Source organism: Brienomyrus brachyistius, chromosome 1 (assembly GCF_023856365.1).
Source record: "Brienomyrus brachyistius isolate T26 chromosome 1, BBRACH_0.4, whole genome shotgun sequence".
Classification (NCBI taxonomy): Eukaryota; Metazoa; Chordata; class Actinopteri; order Osteoglossiformes; family Mormyridae; genus Brienomyrus; species Brienomyrus brachyistius.
Window position 1 is genome coordinate 43,432,425 of NC_064533.1, and position 21,663 is coordinate 43,454,087.

General features: G+C 46.6%; 1 protein-coding gene and 2 long non-coding RNA genes across 5 annotated transcripts in view; 1 reads left to right on the forward strand and 2 right to left on the reverse strand.

Annotated features, from left to right (window-relative positions):
• Positions 1-4,378: 4,378 nt before the first annotated feature.
• Positions 4,379-4,951, reverse strand: LOC125744676 (uncharacterized). Its single transcript, XR_007398471.1, has 2 exons — positions 4,904-4,951; positions 4,379-4,595 (listed from the first exon to the last, which is right to left on the reverse strand). It is a non-coding gene; the product is annotated as an uncharacterized LOC125744676 (long non-coding RNA).
• LOC125744673 (uncharacterized) lies at positions 4,941-12,421 on the reverse strand. Its single transcript, XR_007398470.1, has 3 exons — positions 12,365-12,421; positions 5,092-5,223; positions 4,941-4,993 (listed from the first exon to the last, which is right to left on the reverse strand). It is a non-coding gene; the product is annotated as an uncharacterized LOC125744673 (long non-coding RNA).
• A 1,287-nt stretch (positions 12,422-13,708) lies between these two features.
• The window catches only part of LOC125744660 (diacylglycerol kinase beta-like), a 72,869-nt gene continuing 64,914 nt past the window's right edge, over positions 13,709-21,663 (forward strand). For all 3 annotated transcript variants that reach the window (XM_049016717.1, XM_049016726.1, XM_049016707.1), the window contains exon 1: positions 13,709-14,085. The gene's annotated coding sequence lies outside the window, so the exon portion shown is untranslated. The remainder of the gene's footprint in view (positions 14,086-21,663) is intronic.

Consider the following 21,663-nt stretch of genomic DNA (forward strand, 5'->3'; position numbering starts at 1 on the left):
GCAAATATTTAAGTTAACATTCGACTTTATCCTATAACCAGAGTCCATCTGTGTCATTCTAAGATGGTTAAAGTAAAATATTAAAAAGGTACTCTGACTATTTGTTTGGTAAATATTTCGTAACAATCATCCACCACACAACATGGAGCTACAGAGGAGACTCGAACCCTGGCCCCAGAGGCGTGAGTGCTCACCACTGTCCAATTCAAGAGCAGAATCGCATAACAGCTAACAGTGTAAGGTAGTTTTTTATTTAAAAATCCCCTCCCTTCAGAACCAAAGAGGCCGCTCCGCAAACAACGATCAGCATAGCACTTCATATTAAACAGGCCTTCCTGTTCCACATCCACTGGCTACACCTGTCCTTCCTGTTCCATGTCCACTGGCTGCCCCTGTCCTTCCAGTTCCACATCCACTGGCTGCCCCTGTCCTTCTTCTTCCACATCCACTGGCTGCCCCTGTCCTTCTTCTTCCACATCCACTGGCTACACCTGTCCTTCCTGTTCCACGTCCACTGGCTGCCCCTGTCCTTCCAGTTCCACATCCACTCGCTTCCCCTGTCCTTCCTGTTCCACATCCACTGACTACCCCTGTCCTTCCAGTTCCACATCCACTGGGTACACCTGTCCTTCCTGTTCCACATCCACTGGCTGCCCCTGTCCTTCCTCTTCCACGTCCACTGGCTGCCCCTGTCCTTCCTCTTCCACGTCCACTGGATGCCCCTGTCCTTCCAGTTCCACATCAACTGGATACACCGGTTCTTCCTGTTCCACATCCACTGGCTGCCCCTGTCCTTCCTGTTCCACATCCACTGGCTGCCCCTGTTTCAGTGTCATGGGGGCGGTGTGGGGCTCTGTACGGCCCTTAACCCCCAGCTCCAGGGGCGCTCCCAGTTGAGCCCCCATTCATGGAGAGAGCAGGATGGGGTAGGTTAGAAGAGAATTCCCCCACAGACATTAGAAAAGTATTGCTGTTCTACTGTAAAATGCAGTGCCAGTCACAGTGTGAGTTTTGTATATTCTCAGAAAAATGACAAGTCACGGGGTGGGGGGATGTATATTACTGCTGTATAACTACCACACTTATTTAGTAAGAGATTTGCCTGACTTAAAATTCACAGTAATTTACATTTATGTTTATTAAGAAAATGGATATAATTACGGATTTTTATTAATAAAGTTTTACCGGGTTGCTTTAAATTATTTGTACGTAATTTGTTCACGATTGAACGATTGATTCTTAATTCTTAATTAATATTATTATAATGCTCCCAAAGTCACACGTGCTCGGCAGGCCGTCCAGTTCCGCAATCCATGGTGAAGGATGTCAAATGACTGTCAGGTTTCTTTAACCAACTTTCACCACCAGTGGTGCAGACTATCCACCTCGGCATGCTGCAGGGGTTCTCGTTATTGCTCTTTGCTCGGTGTCCGCCCGTCCTCCGAGACCTTGCTCCATCACTCCCGTGTGCAGGAGGGGGTGGTGCGTATCCGCACCGACGGCCGTGCTGTGCACCTGGCCCTGGGTCGCACGCTGGGCCCTTAATTAGGCCCCCGTCCGGGCGTGAACCAGCACATGTTAGGTTTCTGCCACAACCTGGTCACGAACTCCGTTATCTGGCAGAAGGTAGTGGGAGTGGATCGTGATAGACGACAGTGTTAACAGGAGCTTCTGGTTGCAGCGAATCTCTGTTTTAATTACAAAGACGCTGCCAGCTTCGTTTTTTCATAAGGAAAAAATGACAACCTTTTTGTCCCATGATCCACCATTTCCCATGCCAGCTCAGTCACAGCCCTATATCAAGTATAAATTTAAATTAACGCTATGATGGAGCACGCAGTGCGCTCTGCAGCTTGTGCCAATCAATGCCTATTGCACCAGTCTGACTGGATGTGCCAGTGAATTTAAATTAAGCGTCTGTAGATTGGCTTCTTGGATTGGTTGTATTCACTAATTTTGCGTTAAGCAGTTGTAGACGCAAGACCCGTTTATACGGGTTAATTTTAGGATTGGGGTTCGGGAATCTGATCGTAGATCAGCATAGGAGTTTGCTAGTTTTAAAACGCTTACATACCCAACTCTGCCAAATTTGGGTCGCGCGTTGAGAATCGCCGGTTTAAAGTTTCCTTCTGACCGCCAGAGGTCAGTATTGCTCACACAGTGCGCTTTAGTTTCAAAGAAGTATAGCTGGCTCTGAAAGTGAAAATAATCTTCTGACACTAATGTGTTGCATTGCATTGCTTTCTGATATTGTTTCAGATACAGTGGTTTTGGGTTATGATGGAACATTCAAAGTACGCTTTAAAATATACCCACGGGAAGAGGAATGGCGTGGTCTTATTAGAACTGATGGGAATAACATCACCACAAGACCAGATGAACTGCATTTCCTCAACTTTTCCCCATGAGGAATCGCCTTTTAACGTGTGATGAGTCTCCCTTAAACTGTAAGGGAAATTAGATGTCTAATTGTATTTCCACTTAAAATGTTCCTTTTCAAGATTTCACTTGTTTGACTTCCATTGATTCTCTGTCACCTTCTAAACTTTCATTTCTTTACCTTGTGACTCACGCTTACCTAATTTTTAAATCTACTTTTAGGTTTGTTATTTTAAAAGAAGCATTTTCTTCCTGGAGAAATTGCTCATTCTTTATGGAGTTACGTTTAAATTGTGTGCATGTTTTTTTTAATCAAATACAGACTTACTACCCAGGGAAATAGCCTTTAAACATTTTGTTTGACTGCCTGAAGCTTTTGCACTGTGCTGTATAACACAGAGGTTTCACACTGTGATGCATGTATCATGAGATGCACAGTGGTCCAGACCCACCCCCCGCTGACCTTCACGCGCAGTTTGTACCCTGCTGTATCTATTCATATATCTGCAGCCTTGACTGGTAGCTGATGAGGAATGTCTTGAAATGGACGATGGTTAAATGGGTAAGTGACAAAAAACAAAACATGCAAAAAGCTGAATGTTCAAGCTAAATTTAATCTGCAGTCACTGCTATAAATAACCGGAGAGTTTTCCGTGTCTCGATCCCTCAAAATGCACCCCGCTTGCTCTGTTTATCTACAGCAGCGTTATTTATCTAGCTGCGGCGAGCAGGGCTTCATTAACCAGCACAGCTGTTGACACATTTGCCATACGAAAGTGAAATTGTTCGGTCTGAGTCGAAAGATGTTGCTGACGTTGTATATCGCACTTATGCCCTCTTCTTTACGTTACGCTTTACTATCGGACTGTAGGAGGCCCGGCTCTCACGGTACGGTGCTGATTGATCTGGCCGTCCTTCCATTCATCATCTTCTTCCCTCTCTCACTCGCGCATTCTCTCTTTCAAGTTATTAATAGCGCTGACAAAAATACCAGTTCCATAACTAATGCATGTACATATTACAATCGAAAATAGCCATTACTCAATGTTGTCAGAATGAATATATAAATCCATCCAATCCTGCCAGCTGACTCGCCTCTCTCCGCTCAACACGCGAGCCGTCCAGCGTAAGTGACTAAGCAGCGGCTAGGGTGGCGTCAGCACGCGCATACGTATCGCCATGGAAACCCTTCTCCGTAGGTCTCCGCCATCCTCCCTGTGACCTGTGAGCTCAGTATGTGGCTTCATCTTCAAGAAGGGGAGTGATCTAAAATGCTTTAGTTAAAGGGTAACTTACGCGTGCATCCAGAAACCATTATAATTAAACATCTGTACATATATTTGTGTGTGACGATATGCGCATATGTGTGTATGGGTGTGTGCATAAACAAAAATATTTATACGCTCCATATGAAAAGTAAGGGCGTAACTTTTGATTTGAACATTGGGGGTGTTGAAGTATAGAGGGAGACGTGATTATTGGAGGGGGAGGGGTTGTATTAGCTGGTTTTGAGTTTTAGGGTATTACCACCCCCAACCCCCCCATAGTGAGAAGTATTCATCATAATATTCGATTTATAATTTCAGTCCACCTGACGACCCTCCTCCCAGATAAGTAGGTGGAAGACGGATGGATGGATAGATGAGTTTTAGTTTGGCAATAATTTGGTGGAATAATTGTGTTCAGTTGATAATTTAATTGAAATTTCAGATTTTTTTATATAGGGCTGGAAAAACCCTGTAAATGAGGTGTAATATAAATTGTGAACTCATGACACTCATAGTTAAAAATGTTGTCATTCACTGATCTGCCTGCATCGTATCCTCATTTTTTATTGACTGTTTTCTGGATACCCCCCAGTGTCTGTTAAGCTCCCTTCTATCTGCTGGGGGGAGACTCTAACATGGGGAATGAGGTATCAGCCGTGGTCCTGTGTAAGGCCTGAATCTGCATCTCCACAACTGTCACCATTTACCAGGCGAGATGAATCATCCACTCATACTCAAGAACAGATTTATTAGGTATCGTTGATACTCTGGGCCGCGATGTCACCGCCCTAGAGGATTCATGACAAATGACACCAATTACACCAGCATCTCATTTTCTCAGGGGTGCTGCAAGTCGCTTACAAACTCTGGACGTGTGACATCTCCGTATCCAGCTTGTCATTTTGGGCTGGGTTAATTGTCTGCTCTTCTCGATGTGTCCCCTGAGAACTGCAGAAAGATGAATGAAGGGGGCGACATGCCCGTGCCGATTGGACTGATCTTATTGTGTGCAGTTTAAGGTCGGCTTAAGCTGTTACATTTGCTATGAATGGCTGAAATCAAGAGGCTTACTGTTGTAATGCCATGCAACACTGGTTAATGTTACGTCAGTCTGTGACACTTTTCATGTTGATTAATATTTGTTGACTGGTTTAGTGCACAAATGTTGGGAAGCTTCAGTTCAGCAACATCGGAAAAAAAATCTCCCACCAACGTGCATGGAGACTAATGCCCAGAGTCGGTTTTCTGGGCGTCACCTTTCCTGCTGACCAGCGGCGGTTTCTGCCCTGTGACGGGGGGGGGGGGGGGGGGTTCCTGGTGATGTGCTGGTTGAATTTCTGTAATGCCTGCACATATATGGATATGCAGTGTTTGTTAATGCAATAAAAAAAAAACAGAAATAGAAATGGACAAAGTTTGGGGAGATGGGGCCCCCGCCGGTCACCTTAATTCGCAGAACCAGCACTGCACATGTTCTGCAGGTCAAGACTCCCCAGTTCCGGTCCTGGAGGGAAGAGCCGGAAATTCTGCAAACTGTCACACACTGACCCTCCAGGAACAGATCTCAGGAACCCTGCTATAGGTAGACAAAATAATAGGTTGTGTGTGTATTAGATGCATGTGTTAAGACATAAGGTAAGCAAGATGCCCCCCAGCACAAACATCAAATTCTGATTACGGAAAAAGATCCCGGCGCTTGGTTTGGCATCTTCTGCAGTCAGTCGCTCCTAGTATTGGACGACTCAGCTACTAACCACGATTGCTGCAGTGTCTGTTGTTAACGCCCTGGCCAGTCCAGTCCTGATCCCCGTTATGGTGGCGTGAAATCCTACAGACGTCTGCATACATCCCATGCGGGAGCCCTGTCGTATTCAAGCAATGCTAAACAAGTTAATAGACAGAAAAGACGCTCCGGCTGCTTGGAGACCAACTCTGCAGGTCGCTTCCTCTCATGTTTTGTAACGGAAGATGTTTGTTTTGTGATTTTAATGAAGCTTTTATTGAGCGACGCTGTAAGACTTTTCCTGGAAGCCGCATTGAGTTTGGGGTTATCCTGAAGTGTCTGGAGCTCTGGTGATTACGGCAGGCATGAGGGGAACAGCAGCCCTTAATTTGACCCCTCCCTCTGTAATGGACGCCGGCACACCAGGGGCTAAACAGTGGTGTTTTAAAAGTGCAGTGAAGGTTTTCCACCTTTTTCCACCTGCGATTGATGGCTTGGACCTTAGGCTCCCCACAGAGCATCCTGGGTACTTTACTGACGCGTAAACAAGTGCTTTATGCGGCTGCAGTCAAGCACGGATATTCTACTTGATTTCTACTTGATAAATCCTTTATTTGCTGTCTGCACAAGTATGAGTACAGGTACACTGGAATCCTTCTCCTTCCCTATCATATCTTGCCCTCCATTGCTTGGGGGGGGGGGGGGAGGGGTCACAGCACCGGGTCAGCCAATGTGTGGTGTCCTTGAAGATGAGCGGGTAGGGGCTTTTCTCAGGGGCCCATGGACCTGTGGCTGTTGTGCTGAGGGCAGGGCTTCAGCTGGCAACCTTCTGATTGGCTGCAGAGACGTAGCCAGCTGATCCAGTCAGCACCCCCACGTCAGCATATTGCACTATAATAAGCAGGAGGAATGACCAGTTCTGAACAGCTAGAAAGTGGACAAACTAGTTCCATCCTGGGGTTCCTCACTTCTCACTCCCCTGCTTCCCACATTTCAGAGCCAATGGACCTTCTAGTGCTCTGCTGGTGGACTCGGGCACATGCTGTGACCCAAGGTGGCCAACTGCTCGGACAAGTGTGTAGAAATGTATTTTCCAATATTCTGCAGCCAGGATAGGTGGTAAAATCAAGTTTTAATTAGAGACCGCTGAGCCCGAGTGATCCCTGGGGGCAGGGAATGCTTGCCCAGAGCGAAGGGGGAGGGATCAATCCAAATATGGAATTCACCAGCGGAAATTCACAGGGCACTCGGCATATTTTACGTATAAAAGGCTTTTTAAAAACCGTACCCCGAACTCAACAGCCTACCTTTCCCCCTACTGCCCCCACCAGGGCTGGCGGTGTGCAGCACTTGTTAGGGCACTGTGCTTGTGATTGGAAGGTCATTGGTTCACCAAGGTTTGCTAAGTGGTATTTTGGCCTAAAGCCCTCACTGCTCCAGGGACTGATTGGGTCTGATGCCGCTTCCTCAGAAATACTGTGTATGTCGCTTTGGGTGAAAGCAGCTGATAAATAAACAAAATGGAAATTTATTGTTTATTGTTCTAGACCTGAAACCACACGGTTTCTATTTTAGGGGGTGAAGACAGAGGCTGTGAAATGCTTCTTAACCTCTGTGATGGTTTGTTTTTTGCCGTAACAGTCGTTTGATTATATGTGTTTAGTCTAGTTCGGCTCCTTATTGCCATTGCAGAGTTGTTGGCTGGTTTCATAAAGGTCCTCTTGGCCAGTGTTGGGCTGTCCAGCCCTGGATTCACACTGGATGGGGGCCACACATCACAGATGGGCTCTGGTGATGGAGCTGGGTGCCTGGGAGGCCCAGCTGACTGTTTTTCCCGCTCCTACCCTGCTGACTGTGCCAAGGGCAGCTCTCCGCTCACCATGTCAATGCTGGACAATGTCGTGTCTCATATAGTCTTTAAACGCAGAATCCAGCCTGGGAAGAACGTCTAAGGGTCCTGCTCAGCTCACGGTCTGCACTATTCTGTTCTCTTAACCACTGATTTTAGCTGCCGGTTCGAGTCTTGGTCTGACCTCACCCAGAATGTGCCTCTGATATGTGACGGGGGGTCATTCAGTGCCAGAAATTAGACGCTCAGCTTTTCCTTTGTTCTGCATCAGTGAGAGGTCCAGAGTCAGTCTACAGTGAAGAAAACGCTGTCATCTCTCTATGATCCACGCTTGCTGATCCGTGTTTGCTGATCCACGCTTGCTGATCCGTGTTTGCTGATCCACGCTTGCTGATCCGCGTTTGCTGATCCACGTTTGCTGACTTGTTTCCCACCAGCCTTCCCTGTGGAGGAGCCCCAGAGCTACTTACAGACTCTACCTGAGCTACTGTATGCAGCTCCCTACTGATATTATATCTATAAATAGCCCCACCTATTAACATGCGGGAGATGGCAAAGTGGGCGGAGCTCCTGTGATGTCAACGTGCAGCTGTCTGTCAGGGCGCTGCCGGCCTCGGTGCCTCACTCTCTATCTCTCCGGGTTTTTTTTCTGAGGTGTTGCCATGGTTACCACAAGCCAGTGACGACATTTGCCCAAACCAAAAGGACAGAAAGGAGTTCGGTTTCTGCTAGTCACAACCGAGAAGGAAAAAAAATAACAAATGGGCGGATCAATACCGTTTTGTCTCTTTAGACAAGGGCGAAATTGGATTATTTGTAAAGCACTGTAATGTGTTGCCTTTCCCTTTGGATTAGTAACTGCAATAAAAACGAGGGATTGCATTAATATATAGCAATACAATGGGGGAAATTGTCCCTGGACGTGCATTTTCATTTGTGTTTTACATCATAAACCTCAGTAATATGCCATCGCCCACTCCTTAAATTAGCTACATATTTAAATGATTTTTATGGACTATATGTTTCTAAGGGGCTGAAATTTGTCGTTAAGTAGTGGAATCATCCCGGAATTTTGGAAGACAACAAATAAATTGGAGACGTCCCATCACCATGTTGCCAGTCAGTGTCGCGGAGGACAAGAGGCAGCATTCGAATTCCAGGGAGCTTTTAAAGGCCACACACACCCATAAATCCCCTGAAGGCTGCACTCCATACCCCCACCTCGCCATTGCCTCCTCTTTCAGCCGTATCGATATTCTGTGTATGGGGCGGGAGGGGGGGTGACTCTGTGACAGAGGTCACCTGCCCCACCGGCAAACGAAAGCCAGTGAAAAAAGCCAGCGAAGGCTTTGTTTACAGTAGAAGTGTTTGAAACCGGCACCTTTGTTCAATGAGGGCCCCCTCTCAAAATTTATCGGCATGTGATGCTGCTCCTAAAGTTGTACCCTCGCTCATGAAACAATGAGTGTTCCCATCCTACGATCGCTTTTAAAAACGAGAGAACTGGCCTGTTCAGTGGTAAGGGGCTTTGAGAAGCCTGTGTTTTCCAAGAAGCTCCTTCAACTTCCTCTTTGGAGTTACAGGAGCTCTCGTCAGATCTAGCTATAGTGCACCTGTTGGTCTGCTTAAATTATTGGTTACTTTCTGTCAATGAAACAAATGTGTAAATGTCTTCATTGACTTCAGTGAAACTCCACTCCATAACTGCTCTAATTATTAACTGTGTCACACGTCTGGTTGACCAGGCTGGTAAGAGCTGTCAGGCTTAGTAGGGAGAGACTGGCTGGTGACCATTGGAACTGGAAGGTGCACACTGAGATTAGTAGTTTAAGTGGGACTCCCAAGAGCATCTGCTGTTTTTGTGTAAAATTATCATTATTTTGACTTTGGTTAATTTCTGCATTTCTTCATTTTGACAAGCTGAAAGTTTTAGATAGTTTGCAAATTGAAAGTTTTGACATTTTCCATATTTATTGCTGGTAAATCTCCAGCATTAACACCTCTAGGGCGGCGATAGAGAGCCATGCTGCACAGAGGTGTGGAGCAGGTCGGGCTGGTGGAGGAGCCACTGGCCCGCCGTACAAAGGCCGCAGCTCGTGACTGCCCTCAGTCTCCGGGCTTTAAATTTTTTAAACCAAATTTTGAATTCAAATTAAAAACTGAATTATTAAAATCCAGTCCTGCATTATTTAAAATATGACAGGGGACTGTGTGTGGAAAGAGAAGGCTCCCCAGTATTTTATGGCGAAATGTTAATTATCAGCAGATTCTCCTTCCTTCCACAGACGTGTCCTTGTAAGGGGCACTGTACCTGCAGGGAGTTCCCCACTAAAGCACAGTGTTCAGGCCGCTCGGCACTCCTGTTGAGTGATCTTTTAATTATCCCTGAGCATGGAGCTCAATTAATAATACAGAGCCTCATAAATCTCTCCACGATCAGACCCTGGTACAGTGCTGTGGAATATATACAGTGAAGAAAACATTATTGGTAATAAATGCGTGCCAATCGTTTCTTCATGGCTACGAATTATTCACCGTGCATCCCCCAGAGCCAAAGTGATGCAGTCCAAAATTCCACAGCTTTAAAATTCTGTCTGCAATGGTCAAAAACCAGTTGTTTTCAGTTGTTGTAATCATAACAGAATCTGTGTTATCATTCGTGTAACTCAGCGCATCCATTCAGAATTGCTTTGTGCGATTGCATAGCTTCTTTTTTTTTTTTTGAATGGCGGGGCGAGGAGGGGGTCGTGGCACGAGCGGTGGTGAGAGTGTCGTTCTGGCTAACGACTAGGCGTGTGTGTGGGGTGGGGGGGTGACCTCTAGCAGACACAGGGAGGTCAACCTCCTACCTTTGTGTTCTTTTCACAGGGTGTTTCCGAAGGTGGGCTGGTAATCATACCGGCGTTCCGACTAAACGGCGTCAGCTGAGAGCCGAGGCAGGAGGGCAAAGTCTACTGTCATTTATAATAAGTTCTGCTCTGCTGGGTCAAAATGGCCGCAGTTATTTATCTGCCAAATAAAACAGACGCAGCAGTACAGTGTTTGGATTTTGGATATGATCTGAGGGTCGGAGACAGATGTAAGTTAAAGGTCATGGATAAAAGTCAAGCAAAGCTACATTTCTTCCACCCTCACAAGCTTAATTCAGTTTAGGAACATAAACTGTGGAAACAATTGAAATAATAAATTTGCTAATTGAAAGCAACAGGCCTAAACCCCACGTCCACCCGAGACCCTGACCAGGATGGGCAGTTAGAAGATGGATGGATGGATGGATGGATGGATCAGATCCATGACCATGTAACTTTAAGGGGACATTTATAACTGTAGAACCAACACCCTTGAAATAGTATTAAAAATGGTTTCTTGAGTCCATCAATGAGTTCATTTGACTGAAAAAGAGCACCTATAAGCAATGGGACCCCAGGAAAAGGTTAGCATAGCTCTGAGGGTGTTGTTAGCTAGCAGTAAGCAGGCGGGCCGGGCAGATCCCTGCTCAGCACATGGCATTCGATCTCCAGGGCGCTGCCACCCATCCCTGGCGCTTCTGCCATGCCCTTCAGTGCGTCATTGAGATATTCTCTCCTGGGCTGCTCCCTCTGCGCAGCCGGTCAAGGGCGAGATCGAGCTGTCAGGGACCCCCACGGAGCGGCCATGTGTCGCACAAATTAAGACCTTTGGGTGTAGGTGCCACCTTCCACTCCTCCCATCCCAGAAAGTGCCAGAACCTCGCGTCCCGGCACCTAACATGAGATGAGGATCAAGCTCCTTCCTGGATAATTTTAGGTTGTTATGGAATTACAAATACAGCTCCTGTAACTCACCAAATTAATGCTGAGTGTTTTCCTAATGATGCCAAGGTTGTGGGTTCAAATCCCATGGGACACTAAAAAAAAAAAAAAAAAAAATATTGCAACCCTTCCCTCTTCTGTAAGTCCCTTTTGGAAGGTCTCAGATGCATGTTGCTGGGAAGTAGAGACTTTTTGAGGGATCTCAGTAGTAAAGTGGATTCATCTGCTCATTCACTGCATGGCACAGTAAACACAATGTCACCACAGGCTAGATCAGCCTGCTAAGCTTGGGATCCCAAAGGTCTGCTCTTGTCAAACGGTTTCCAGCTGGAGGGTGAAGCTTCTGGACAGTTATGCTTCCTGATAAAAGTCAGCTGTTCCCCTGTGCTGTCTTTAGGGGGCGATGTGTGGCTCGCTGCATTCCCTCAGTCTGGTGCCACGCTCCTCCATACTGACCAGCATGCTTAATTTTCCACTCTACTTCCTCTTAGATCTCAGTTTTGGTGCTGATCGGGGGGTTAGAAACTGCCGTGTCACTTCCTGCCTGCTCTGTGCACCCCAGTCTGGGACCACGAGGAAGTTACAGACTGATAGGGCGGTGAAGCGGACAGAGACAGCACCAGAAAGACTTATTTTAGAGCTCGAGGAGAGACAGTCATCTGTTGTACACAATCTCCACGTGGTCAGCAGCACCGCGGCGTGGTACAGCCTGGCCGGGGGGCACTGTCGGGCAGCACGACCCTTGCGGTGCGGCCTTCACCTTTTTCTGCAGCAGTTTAATCTAAGAAAGAGACGGTTTCAGCCAAGATGAGAAAGCGTGTCAAACATCCAGCCCTTAACTTTCACTTTGGAAGCGTAAGCGAGCACTCTGGTGCCTGAGCAGATGGGTTGTCGGCGGCGGCGCCCTCGCTGCAGTTGTGCAGCTGTATCTGCGCTGCAGATATAGATTTTGCTCTTCTTGTCTGTGTGAGGTTCCTAAAGACAAACCTTCCAGACGAACGACTTTCCTCTTTGTTATATGTGATATCTGTAACAGGACTAGACAGTAGCCTATCTGTCCTCCGCACCTTTTTAGACAAACCAGTCCACAGTAAACAAAAACAGTATAAATAACTGTGAATGCATGTTACCAGTAGAACAGTGTTATCACACACTGAAGGTTCACATATGTCATTACACTGAATTGTTAAATGCAGGCATGTGTTCATTGATGTACTACTTGGAAATATGAAACATTTGCAATATGTAGCCGTGAAGATCTTCAGTCTGTACAAACTCATATTATCTGCAAGAGCTAAACAGAGCAAATGGCTTCATTACACTGAAATCCTGGTGAAGGGTACTTTGGACAGACCTTTCTGGTTGGTTCTGGAAGGTTCTCTCAAGCCCCCAAGTCTTGCTGTGCTGTTTCACTCTAATCTGTAATTTGATGTGAAGTATTAGCTGTGGTAGCAGATAAAACGATGATAGGTCATGGATGGGCGTTGTCAAGCTGGGGGTTAGGCATGGAAGGCTTATTTGATGTCCAATGAAATAAGACAATTATGTACGTTTACTGGAAAATAACGACATCACATTTATTCCGAGAGAGATACAGCCAGAAAGATCCACTGTATTTAGATCGCTGTATTTATTATGGCAAAACTGGTGAAAATTAAACTTCAGTCAACAAAAGAGAAGGGTAGAGATTAAAGGGGTCATTGAAAACTCAACATGTATGTAATTTTTAATATTAATGCTATACCGTAACATTGGGTGGGTTTGTGTGTTATGGTTCTTCTTTTTTCAAGATACAATAAATTCCTGTTATAGTGGCTCGCTTATAACGGAATATCGTTTATAACAGACGAGGACCGCTGGTCCCGGTTTCTGACGAGTTGAGCTACCTATCGAGACGTGATATCGAGCCTTTCTGCGCATGTGCAGTTCCACCGTCTTGGGATTAGGGGTTTAGTGGTTAGGATAAGGGTTTTAGGTGTTCTTTTAGAGTTAGGGCTATCGATTAGCTAACACTACGGTAGCCTAACTCGACAAAGTACCTCAACTCGTCAGAACACCGGACATGCGCCTTTAAGAACATGCAGGAAAAGCATCGGATATAGCGGACTGGCATATAAGGGAATTTCGGTTATAACGGACAAACAATTTGGTCCACATGGCCGCTTTTAGCTGTAGTTTTGTTCGCTATAACGGACATGCAGGCTCCGCCCACAAGGCGCGTGGCGTGCCGGTGATATCCAGCGCAGATACGGAGTCGGGATTATTAATAGTCACGCATCTGCTCAGGTAAAGTTGGATTACTACATGTACAATATAATAATCTATACCACAAGTGTGTCTGCTGGGGTGTGGCATGAGTAAATGGTGTCTTGTAGTTGTGTTCTGGGCATACAGCAACTATATATAACGGATTGTTTTGCCAGGTCCCTTGAAGTCCGTTATAACGGGATTTTACTGTATCTTGGTTTTCAGAAAAGCAAGGAAAAAGGATTTATTTATTTATGTATTTATTTATTTTTTAATCAGTACAAAGCAAATCATTGGAATACCATCCATACTGCTGTTAGACTTCGGTTGTTAACGTACAGGATGTAGCCAGTGCAAGTCTGAGAGCGAGAGAGAGAGAGAGAGAGAGAGAGAGTGAGGGGGGGGGCGGGCCGGGGGGAAGGCTGGAGTCAGGCTGCTGTGCAGAGCAGCGGCGGAGATCTCTGCTGAGACAGCCGCGTTGGTGAGAGAGAACCAGGAAAAGGACAAGACGGAGCTTTTCTGTGCTAGAGAGATAGCGCTTCTCAGGGGCACCCAAACCCCTCTTTCTCTCTCTCTCTCTCTCTCTCTCTCTCTCTCTCTCTTTCTCTGCCTCTCATAGAGCTTTTCATTAATCCACGCTGTAGGAAAATTATGATGCTGTTGCTGTCGGTGACACTGGTGTCCCGGTGATGGTGATGCCGATCTGTGGGCAAGGCTGCTCCCGGTGAGGGAGGCATACCAGTACCCCGCTGGCCCTGGAGAATTCAGACCCTACCCGACTGAGGGACCCCCTGCAGCAGGATACTGACTATCGCGGGGTGTACAGAGGTAAGCACCAGTCCTCCCCACCTCCCTCTTGTTCCTCCCGCTCTCACTTCTTCTGTATGGTGCTTGTGCTTCGCTGGCTGGTGCCGTCTGTTCAGCCCCGGCTCGCTCCCCGTGTTGCTACCCCCCCCCCCCCCGCGCTTCTGTTGTCTCCAGCCAGCCACCGGTTCTACTACACGGGCACTTGATCACTTGGTGTCCTGGCTTTCTCCTCCTTCCTGTTGTGCTGTGGTGCCCTTGGTATCGCCTTTCACCCTCATCCTTGCATTTTGTGAGTTGCAGTTTGTTTGTTTTTTGTTTCCGTCCATCTTGAATACCTATTGATTTTTTCTGGTGGGGGATTGATGGAAGGGGGTGGACATGGCTGATCTCTCACGGTGCATTTTAATCATGTGTGCTATGCATATCCGCAAACACAGATGCAATCTAATCTCCATGCAGATATATTTTTGTGTGTTTCCCTCATATGCTGGAGGCTGGTGCTACCATGCCGGTTAGCAGCCCGCCCCGGGATGACAGAACGCGAGTGTGATCGGTCATTGAGATCGGCTCACCTTTTGCACTCCTAGAGAGGGACCCAGCAGACTGCCTGCCATCTTTAAAAGCAGGTCTATAGACTGAACATTATTGTACAACCCGAAGATATCAAGCCGAAGTAAAACAAATCGATGCACCTGGCAATGATGGTTTAATGGTTCCTCAGCTGAAAGTCATTGTTCATACCGAAGTATTTGTGCAGAAAGTTCATCTGCATTAGAGTTCATGGCAGTAGTCTTCTTTTTTACTCACGTACGTGGGCCGATGCAAAGGTTACCGTAGAAACTGATCAGAATAATGGAGAATGGCTGTAGGTTGTTGTGGTTAGTCTGACGTTTTTTTAAATAACAGATATCATTCTGAGATCGTGTGACCTGCTCTGCTTAGACGCACACGGGTGGATCTGCATGAGTGATCCTACTCTCTATGGTCATTATTTCTCCCTTTGCTACTGACTTGTGATGCTGACATCCTCTCCCATGGATGAGCGGCAGAAGGTCCTCTCTGCCCCCCAAAAGTAGGTCAGCTTGATTACAGCAATTAGGGATGCACCTTGGAATCAATATTTACAAGCCATTTGTCTTCTCCAGGGGTTCTGGGACGAGTGAGCACAAAATCCGATCAACCAATCAATAGCTACGATCAGTGGCTGACTGATAATTTGCCAGCATCACACAGACTTCAGATTATTGCTTTTCATCATGTGTTGAGGTCTTATAGAGAGCAACGTCTGCAGAAGCTTTTTTTTGTTAATTGCCATCATGGGGTAACATCATTATGGAACATTTCATCTGTAAATTGAGAAGTTTTGTTGAATTTGTAGCTGACTGTTGGTATGACAGTGTCAGACATACCTTGTGGATTGTTCTGTCCAGAATTTTTTGAATGACTTCAGCTCCTAACTGGTTTCAAAACACCAAACCCTGCTGGGAAGGTCGATTTCATTATAAACCACCTGTTACACAAATCGGACTATGGAAGGATTGGTAAGAAAAAGAGGATCGATAATTAAACCACAGTAGGACAGTCATGCAGATCTTACATATAGATTTTTGATGCCTATTTGTTTGAAAATTCATAAGCACTATGTCTGGCTCTCATGCCCCCCACCCTTGCAGGATATTATATATTGTCGCAGATGTGTCTTACACTAGGATAGTCCACCTGTCCGTACACAGAGCAACATGTCCAAGGCAAAATGTTTTGACTGAGAAAAAGAATTAGTAGGATAAGTTTTTAAATACCATGCCCTAGGTAAAAATTGAATTCTGATGAAAATGTCCGTCAGGATGCACTAGGGTGTTTGCTATTGTAGCTCCCCATTCTGTTGGATTTTTAAACCGTGAATGTGAAGGCAGGCCAGTACGCAGTATTCTGAAGTTTTTGACAGCTGCTTGTAACTGCTTGCACAACACTGTTCCTTAATTATAGATGCAATATATTTTGTTCAGATGCAGTCAGGGGGTTAAATGCTGTTCCCCGACTCCCCGGTATGGTGCTGCGCCGCAGTTCTGTTCTCAAGTGCCCTGCTGGGGAGACTCATTCAGAGCCTGGGAGCTGCACTGCCTTGACTCGCTTTTACACTACGCTATAAAACAAAAAGCTGTTTCCATGACATCCGACCCACTATAAATACTAGCAGTTTCTATCCCCTGGAGGGTGGAAACCGCTGCCATTCTCCGTCCTTTTGCCCGAGGGGGTCAGGAAACGGGTGAAACCCAGGGGACAAAGCTCTTCATCTCTGGAAGGAGCGGGCTAACGTTGAGCCAGTGAGTATGGCTGAATGATTGAAAAGTGTCAGGTCAGAACGCTGTTTGATCTATGAAATTTGTCCTCCACCCTTGGAGAACGCTAACCAAAGTGCGCTAACTTGTATGTTTGCAGGGAAGGCTTGTTCCTGTAGGTGCGCTAACTGGGATGTTAGCAGGGAACACTGCGTTCCTGTACCGTGTGCTAACTTGGATGTTAGCATAGAAGTCCGCGTTTCTGTAGCATGAGTTAATTTGGATGTTAGTAGGGAAGGCATGTAGGCTACAAATCATGCTTTTCTAGCTCTAGTCAGTGAGTTCCTGCCTGATTGGAGAAATCAGAACCTTAGAAACTGAAGATCTTTGGCTCTCTTGCTGGTCCACACCGACTTAGCACTCAACCACATAGCACGACTGTAAACTCTACACAGGCCTTGCTGTCATTCATATGTTATTTCTGACGTAGAAACTGGTGTTACTGGGCCACTTGATATACAAGTTCATTCATGGGATTCATTGGCTTATGAAGTGCAGAAACCCATTTCTCTCCAAGCCAAACCACTTGCGTACCATTTGATACACAGTGCAGCGTTACGGCCGCAGACGTCAAGACGTATCTCCTGATCTCAGCAACCCACCCAGCATAGAGGTATTAAATTAAATATTATTATAAGGAATATATCTGCTTCGATCAGCAAGAACGTTGCATGATTACGCCTTGTTTATAGTCGGGTGCACCTTCTATATGTAGAGCCCAATTAAATCATAGCCAGTGTTTAATAAAAATGTCGCTCCCCACTTTGTAGAGAACGATTAGCTTGTTTGGAGAGCCATTCAGAACTTCACATGCTTTCGAAGTGGTAAAGTAAATCTTTTGTGACGATGTAATGAACCCTAATGCATGCATAAAATTAAGGCATTTTTTTTTACAAACAAGCGTAGAACACTTTCACTATGATTTAATCTGTTACCCACCAACACCCACCACCAAAGTAGCTGCAGGATTTTTTCCCCTCGGTTTCTTTCGGTCAGCTCTCATTGTATCTTTTCTTCATTTTCTGGAGAATTCCCCGACGGACGTCTCATCCAGGGCCCCCGCGTGCTCGTGGTCCTGTCAGCCTGCTTTGTCTCCTGACGGAAAAGTCCATGTTTTGCAAAACCTCACACCGTTTCTCTACATTCTCGTTGAAGAAGCCAGATTTCATTTTTGTCTCTGGGCGGCACTGGCGTTGCACGCTAGTGGAACTGCAGTGATGTCCTTTGGACTCTTCTGGAAAGGGGGTGTTAGGTCTTCTGTCAGCTGGCTTCCATATGCCCCAGTGTCCCATGGTGTTCCGTGGGGTCATCGCGGGGCCACTTTAGACTGAAATCGGACATCCCTGCCTGGCACAGCCTTCCATGGGACACTGCTGATGATGGTGGACAATGCACCTGGTCTTTGGGGGTGCAGCTGGTTAGGCACCTCATCCCTTTTAGGGGAAAAGATTTCTTTTGGTTTATTGATCTTTTTTGAGACCAGTAAACTAGTGACTAGGTAACACTAGTGATTTTATAGAGATTCTGCAGACAGGTGTCCACTTTCCACCTTACTGGTTTGCTCTTACTGTGAAGTCTGTAAGTAGCAGTTTGCTTTGACTCTTGCTTTAACTTGCACACTTTCAGTGCCAGGGCGAAGGAGCAGCTTCGATTGTGTATGACGAGATGCCAAGACAAACGCTGATTAGCCTGGTGGATTACGAACAGGCAGCATTTGTGTGTCTTTGGGGCTGGATCTGTGCTCAGCTGTAGCAGGAACGGATAATCAAATAATGTGGTGCATGGCGTGGGAGCTGGGGGGCTGTGCTTTGTGCGTTTGTGTCAGCACCCCCATGCCTTAATGCTGCACTCTGGGCCCTGTTACAGCGCCTGCCTCTCTGCTCCTGCCACATCCAGGCCTGTGACGTCAGCAGGATTTCCCCCCACGGTTATCATTCTGCTGATCTGTGTCCAAATTTGGCAGTGCAGTCTCACTGGTATTGCGCTAGTAGAGGGAGGCCGGGCCGAGTGACGGCCTTGCTCTATAATGTCGCTCCCCCGCCGCACGGTTGTGGCCGTCCTGCAGGGCTCACATGCTGCACCCCATAGGGATTTGTATGTGTATCTACTGTGCGAAACACGAAAAGCTACTTAGTATTTAGCCAAAAAGGGTAACGGCATTTTCCCTGCACTTATTTGCATAAACTGAGCCAACATTTAGAACCATTGCAGCTGGATTTTTTATGTGAATTATGTGAAATGCCATCCTCAATAGCCCACGTCCACGTCCACATCTTCTGTTATGATACGGCCAGCTGTTGTGTTGTAAGAGTTGGATAAGTAACCATTAAAAAGTGAATAAAACTGCAGTGTTACCCTGCCATAAGTAAAACCTCAGTCACACTGAGAATGGTGAATAGATTATTACCAGTGATTAATTTGATTAACGGTGTTCACAGCCTGCCAAAGATAGATCCTGTGCTAACAGCACACGGCACCCCTCCAGCTCCGCCTCACGCGCTGTTTCGGCCTTTGCTGTCAGGGCGGTTTCTCCAAGCCAGGGTAAAGGTCTCTATGACCATAAGAACTGAAATAAAACACGGTACCCAAAGGTGTCATTGGGGGAAGCTAATTCCTGACCCAAAATGCCCAAAAAAGCTTCTCAGGTGGTTTTGATGCAGGGCAGCATGTGGCTTAGTGAGTTGAGAGGCTGTTGTGGTCAGAAGGTCGCTGGTTTGAATCCCAGGGTCAGTGGAGTAGTTTTACTATTGGGCACGTGAGCGAGGCCCTTAACCCCCAATTGCTCTAGGCATTGGCTGAGCCTGCCTTCTCAGTTGTACATTGATTTGCAAATAAACAAGATAAACTTAATGTTGACCACCACAAAATAGGCATAGCCAGTGATCGGTTTCGTTACAGACCTGCCTTCTACAGCTATGTGCAGACTGCGTTGTCCTTGGTGGAGCACACAGTGTGTAAGGAGGAGTCTAGGGAGGCCTTCCAGGATTTGCTCTGGATTCATGTGAAAATATCATTGGAGCAAAGGAAGCGAAGAGGGAGCTCATTCATCGGGAGACCGTCACCTGTCAGCATGGTGATGGCTACTTGGGGACAGGGACCAGGCCCACGAAAAGTGTTAGGGGAAGTAGCTGCCACAATTGCTTCAATTGACAGGAAAACCCCTTATATAAAAAAGCAAGGGGTGAGCAGCATATCTGGGAACTAACAATAACAACAAATTTTAAGTTAGATTAATAAAAAATTATATAATAACCTTCATCAGAAATGGCTCCCGGACTTCATGTTACTTGATTTCTCGACACCCTACATCTTCAGTGGGGGGGAGTGGGATGGATCCTGCTGGGATCTCATGTCTGGAAACCAGAGCAAACCGCATGCTGTCCTTCTGACTGTTAATCCAGTGCAGCCTCCTGTCAGCCACGCAGAAAGGGTGTCCCCGGCAGAAGCCGTCGCTAACGCTGACTCCTGGCAGTTTGTTTACAGGTGCCTTCCATATCCTCACACCGCCACAAGTAAACATGAGTCCTAAAAGCTGTGAGCTACTGTGTGGGATTCTGGGACTGGCCGATGTTTAAAATCGCGGTTCTCCTACTAAGGACAACCAAAGAATTCTTGTCAAAAGTCCAGCTTGCTCAGCCTGGCACCTACTGCTCCAGCTCACTGGCTTACGCTTCAGCTGAACTGTTTCGGAGGATGTGAGTACCGTGTGACAGTTTAAACAGTGTCTTTGGTCTATGTATAAAAAGTTAAATAAAGGAATTCCTGCGTCACTGGTGATCCCGTCAATGTGGTTTTTCCATCAACAAGAGCAAGGCAGGAGTTCTTTTGGGACTGAGAGTTTTACGTAGATGCGGCTTCTCACTGAATTCGACATAGAAGGAGATGCTTAAGAAGGGACCAGCAACTTTAAGATGAAAACACAGATTTCCTTCAGCTAAGTTCCTGTAGAACATTGGAAAGACGAGCATGTCACCTTCAGGGTCACAGCAAAAAATGTCGAGGGGAAAATACTGCTTTTGGAGATGCAACGTCTTTCACACGTGGATCAATCTGGCAGGAAATGCCCGGCACAGGCGAGAAGATGCTCAGCGCTGGCTGCAATCAAACCTGTGCAGCCGTGTCGCTTTCACCCTATTGTCTGTTCGCTGAAAGCCACGCCATTCCTCACCAAAGCTCTTTCCATAGCCTTGAATCCAGAGGTGACTAGTGGGAAGTACTTTGAGTGGATGTTCCCGCGATATTTACCATAACCTCTGGTACGTTTATGAATGGCTGGGGCTTTTAGAAATATTCAGACAGTGCCATGTCCTGCACCTATATTGGAATTATAAGAAAACTTCAGGCCATTCACCCAAAGAATCTCTTAGGCTTCTTTGTAAAATGGGAGCCTTTTTTCCATTTAGGTAGATGAACGAGACTCTGCTAACTGCGGCCACTACCCGACTGTCATGTGACCTTATTCCTGGTCTGTCACCGTTTAGGTAGATGAGTGAGACTCTGCTAACTGCGACCACTCCCCGACTGTCATGTGACCTTATTCCAGGTCTGTCACCGTTTAGGTAGATGAGCGAGACTCTGCTAACTGCGACCACTCCCCGACTGTCATGTGACCTTATTCCAGGTCTGTCACCATTTAGGTAGATGAGCGAGACTCTGCTAACTGCGACCACTCCCCGACTGTCATGTGACCTTATTCCAGGTCTGTCACCGTTTAGGTAGATGAGCGAGACTCTGCTAACTGCGACCACTCCCCGACTGTCATGTGACCTTATTCCAGGTCTGTCACCGTTTAGGTAGATGAGTGAGACTCTGCTAACTGCGACCACTCCCCGACTGTCATGTGACCTTATTCCAGGTCTGTCACCGTTTAGGTAGATGAGCGAGACTCTGCTAATTGCGACCACTCCCCGACTGTCATGTGACCTTATTCCAGGTCTGTCACCGTTTAGGTAGATGAGCGAGACTCTGCTAACTGCGACCACTCCCCGACTGTCATGTGACCTTATTCCAGGTCTGTCACCGTTTAGGTAGATGAGCGAGACTCTGCTAACTGCGACCACTCCCCGACTGTCATGTGACCTTATTCCAGGTCTGTCACCGTTTAGGTAGATGAGCGAGACTCTGCTAACTGCGACCACTCCCCGACTGTCATGTGACCTTATTCCAGGTCTGTCACCGTTTAGGTAGATGAGCGAGACTCTGCTAACTGCGACCACTCCCCGACTGTCATGTGACCTTATTCCAGGTCTGTCACCGTTTA